Source organism: Phoenix dactylifera, unplaced genomic scaffold (assembly GCF_009389715.1).
Source record: "Phoenix dactylifera cultivar Barhee BC4 unplaced genomic scaffold, palm_55x_up_171113_PBpolish2nd_filt_p 000743F, whole genome shotgun sequence".
Taxonomy (NCBI): Eukaryota; Viridiplantae; Streptophyta; class Magnoliopsida; order Arecales; family Arecaceae; genus Phoenix; species Phoenix dactylifera.
In genome coordinates this window covers 19,611-24,643 of record NW_024068116.1, presented here as the reverse complement: position 1 = coordinate 24,643, position 5,033 = coordinate 19,611, and positions in this window count along the sequence as shown.

The following is a 5,033-nucleotide window of genomic DNA, read 5'->3' as shown; positions in this document are numbered from 1 at the left end:
AGCTCACAACGAACTCGGTCGGTTTTCCCAGGCTCACCGACTAGAACCAACCCCGATTATTTTCCCGGGCTTACAATCAAACCCTTACACACGTTGGTTTTAACTTGGCTCACCAACCAACCTTAAACCCCTTGATTCAATCCCCCGATTGAATCAAGTAAATACAAGAGATAGAAGAAAACAGAAAATAGCTTCTCTAAAAGCAGATTTAAAACAATATAATCGTAAAAGAGTTAGAAGCCCTCAAACGCTTTTAAGCTGGTGAAGAGGTATGGCTTCTGGAACTCCAGTCTCCTCTTGAAAGAGTGGTCGACTTGAATGCAGGAGGAGGAAGCTTTGATTGTTGGGAAGAAGTTGTTGGAGCAGTAAATGCAGATCTTCCCTTTTTCGTTTTAGAGCACTTGGAGAGCTTGAAAACTTGAATGCTTGGAGTGGAATATCTGTTCTCTGCCTTGCTACAGTCCTCTGTGGCTATTTAAGCTAACCCCCACGGAAACTAGCCGTTACTCTGCTTTTTCTGGCCGTTCTGCACACTCTGCGCAGCCTGACAATATGACCGTTGGTGGGTTGGAGTCGACTCGCGCGATCAGGAGTCGACTCAGCTGTAGCAGGAGTCGACTCACGCTTTTCCGGAGTCGACTCGGCAACTGTTCCAAATTTGAATTAAAGTTGCCGTCTTGACTGGGAGTCGACTCGTCTTGACCTGGAGTCGACTCGCCAACTTCTGGAGCTGACCTGGCAATTTTGGAGTCGGCTCATCCACTGAAGTCCGTGGATCCAATTTTGAATTTTGTCCACTCGAGTCGACTCGACTGTCCTGCGGGTCGACTCGAATCTCAGAGCCCGAACTCCCGATTCTCTGTCTTTTGGCTAATCCAGTCTTGGAGTCGACTCGAACTTCCTTGGAGTCGACTCGGCTCTCAGTTTCCGAAAGTTGGTCTTCTGCCTTTTGACGTGAAGCTTGTCTCGGAGTCGACTCGAGCTGTCTGTGAGTCGACTCGAATCTCAGAGGCAGTAACATGGTCTTCTGTCTGTTGATGGTCGCTCAGTCTCGGAGTCGACTCGCATACTGCGGGAGTCGACTCGAATCTCAGAGTCCGAAAATCGTTCTCTGACTTTTTCCTTGTGTTCCTCTAAGAGTCGACTCTTACCTTCTTTGGAGTCGACCTGCCAACCATCGGAGTCGACTCGCGTTCCACTGGAGTCGACTCGAATCTCAGACCCGAAAACTGCTCTCTGACTTTTCTTTGTGTTTCTCTTGGAGTCGACTCTTACTACCCTGGAGTCGACTCGTTGAACATTGGAGTCGACTCGCGCACTTCGGGAGTCGACTCGTTGATAGTTTCTGAGTTGAAGCTTTCTGTCCTTCTGTCTGTTCTCAGTCGGAGTCGACTCGTACTGATCTGGAGTCGACTCGAGCTCGTGCCAGTGAACTTGATACGCTTGGAGTCGACTCGTGATACTCGGGAGTCGACTCGAGTCTCAGACTTTGGTTCAACAGACTTCTTACCTTATCCAAAATACTATGTACCAAATCTAGAGACACTTGGATAGGATTTTCACTGAAACACTCAATTGAATTCATTAGTAATCACAAGATATACTCAAATGCTTTGAGCTCATCAAAATCAAATGGGGTTTTAATCAATCACTCCACAGGGGGTTCAGACCCCCCACGATGACGCCATGGTAATCTCCCTCACCATGGCAAACTATGATGTAAGGCGTGTTCTTGTGGATAGTGGAAGCTCAGCTGATATCTTGTTTTACGAGGCCTTCCAAAAGCTGGGCTTGTCCAGACAATTGTTGCACAAAATGTCCACCCCCCTCGTAGGATTCACCGGTGACGCTGTCCCGGTGGAAGGTGTCGTTGAGCTGCCTGTAACTGCGGGCGTCGCACCCGCAGAAGCCACGGTGCGACTCGGGTTCTTGGTCGTCCGTGTTCCCTCGGCTTACAACGCTATCCTCGGACGACCCGGGCTGAACGCCCTTCGTGCGGTGGTCTCCACGTACCACTTGCTCATGCGGTTCCCCACGACGGTCGGGATCGGGGAGGTCCGAGGTGACCAACCGACCGCACGGCAATGTTTCTTAGCGACCCTCAAAGGGAAGAAGCCCGCAGAAGCCCTAAGCGTCGAGTCCCTTGATGCCAGAGACGAGGTGGCCTTGTGGCAGGGGGAGCCGGCCGAGGGTGTGGTCGAAGTTCCCCTCGAGGAAGGCCGCCGGGACCGGGCGGTCCGGGTCGGCGCCAATCTCGACCCGGGAGCTCGGGCCCGGTTGGTGGAATTCCTCCGAGCCAATACCGATGTATTTGCCTGGTCGGCGGCCGATGTACCTGGGATCGACCCGGAGGTCATCTCTCACGCCCTCAACGTCGACCCGACCCACCGGCCAGTGAAGCAGAAGAAGAGACACTGTGCCCCGGATCGGATCCGGGTGATCGACCAGGAGGTAGACAAACTCTTGGAGGCAGGATTCATAAGGAAGGTGAGTTACCCCGAGTGGCTGGCAAATGTCGTACTTGTCTGGAACGCGAGCGGGAAGTGGAGGATGTGCGTCGACTATACCGACCTGAACAAGGCGTGCCCCAAGGATAGCTTTCCGCTTCCGCGGATAGACCAACTGGTCGACGCGACTTCCGGACATCAGCTGCTGTCTTTCATGGACGCCTTCTCCGGTTACAACTAGATAATGATGGCCCCACAGGACGAGGAGAAAACTGCCTTTATAACAGACCGGGGGCTGTACTGCTACAAGGTAATGCCCTTCGGTCTGAAGAATGCTGGCGCCACTTACCAGCGCCTCCTCAACAAAATCTTCAAAGAGCAAATCGGCCGGAATATGGAGGTGTACGTGGACGATATGCTGGTGAAGAGCCGCCAGGCAGACCAGCACATCGTGGATCTGGAGGAGACTTTCACCACCTTGCGGAAGTTTCGCATGAAGCTGAACCCAGCGAAGTGCGCCTTTGGCGCTTCGGCCGGGAGGTTCCTCGGTTTCATTGTCAACCAGCGGGGTATCGAAGCCAACCCGGACAAAATCAAGGCCATCCAAGGTATGTCCCCTCCGACCAAAGTGAAGGAGGTTCAGGAGCTCGCTGGAAGGGTCGCCGCGCTCGGACGATTTGTGGCAAAATCGGCCGAACGCTGCCAACCATTCTTCAAGGTGTTAAAACGCCCGAAAGACTTCCTCTGGACGGCCGAATGTCAAGCAGCATTCGACCAGCTCAAGGAATACCTGGCGTCTCCTCCCCTGCTGTCCAAGCCGCAAGAAGGGGAGATGCTCTACCTCTATCTGGCGGTCTCCCCAACCGCGGTCAGTGCGGTGCTGGTTCGGGAAGAGGCAAAGCTCCAGAAGCCCGTGTACTACATCAGCCGGGTCCTACGGGATGCCGAGGCGCGGTATACGAAGGCTGAAAAGATCGCCTTCGTGCTGCTGACCGCGACCAGGAGGCTCCGCCCCTATTTCTAGGCCCATTCTGTCACCCTCTTAACTGATCAACCACTACGACAGATCCTCAGCAACCCCGAGAATGCGGGACGGCTGGTGAAGTGGGCAATAGAACTCGGTGAGTTCGACATCCGCTACCAGCCTCGGCCCGCCATCAAGGCCCAGGTGCTCGCGGACTTCCTCGCTGAGTGCACGGTGCAGGTGGCGGAACCTAGACCGCCGGAAATGCCCAGCCTCGACCTCCCGACCTGGATGCTTCACATCGATGGGTCGTCGAACCCCGAGGGTGGAGGGGCCGGGCTGGTCCTTACCAGTCCTGATGGAGTGATAGCTGAGTATGCCTTGAGGTTTGGATTTCCAGTGACCAACAACGAGGCGGAGTACGAGGCCCTAGTCGCGGGACTCAAACTCGCCGGGGAGCTCGGCATCCGGCGTTTGAAGGTCTTCACCGACTCCCAGCTAGTGGTCGGGCAGGTCCGTGGGGAGTTCGAGGCCCGGAGCCCGACCATGCAGAACTACGTCCGGAAGGTGCAAGCACTCATTCCCGACCTCGGCAGCGTCGACCTCCAGCAGGTCCCCAGAAGCGAAAATGCCAGGGCCGACAGGTTGTCCCGCTTGGTGGGCGCAGAGGCGCGCAACCTGTCGAGGGCAATCTACCTGGAGACCCTGGATGCCCCGAGCATCGGCGAGGCTGGGGCGGTGATGGCGATTGACCCGGAACCGTCTTGGATGGACCCGCTCGTCGCCTACCTCGCCGAAGGGATCCTCCCTGAAGACGAAGATCAAGCTCGGCGACTTGTCAGGAAGTCCGCCCACTACGTACTCTATGAAGGGAGGCTGTATCGGACCTCGTTCACCGCCCCCCTCTTAAGGTGCCTCCGCCCCGGAGGCGGCCTACGTCCTCGGCGAAGTCCACGAGGGCGTCTGCGGATCGCACTTGGGGGCTAGGTCCTTGGCGCACAAGATCATGAGGCAAGGCTATTATTGGCCTACCTTGTTGGAGGACTCAAAGGATCACGTACGGAAATGCGACGCCTGCCAGCGCCACGCCAACATCCAGAGAGTCCCTTCTGTCCCCTTGACACCAATCACCGCACCCTGGCCCTTCTCACAGTGGGGAATGGATATCTTCGGACCGTTCCCCGTCGCTTCCGCCCAGCGAAAATTCTTGATTGTTGCAATCGACTACTTCACCAAGTGGGTGGAGGTGGAGCCGCTGGCCACTATCACGGAGGCGCAAGTCCGGAAGTTCGTAAAGAAAAACATCATTGTCCGATTTGGGGTACCCCGGGTCCTCATCTCGGATAATGGTCGACAGTTCGATAACAAGCATTTCCGTGACTTCTGCGAGGAGTTCGGGATCGAGCATCGGTTCACATCTGTGTCGCATCCCCAAACCAACGGTGAGGCCGAAGTGACAAATCGGACAATCCTCCAAGGAATTAAGGCGCGAATCGGTCGGACGAGGCAAGCTTGGGTCGAAGAACTCGAGAACGTCCTTTGGGCGTATCGGACCACGCATCGGACCCCTACCGGGGAGACGCCTTTCGGCCTAACCTATGGCACGAAAGCGGTCGTCCCCG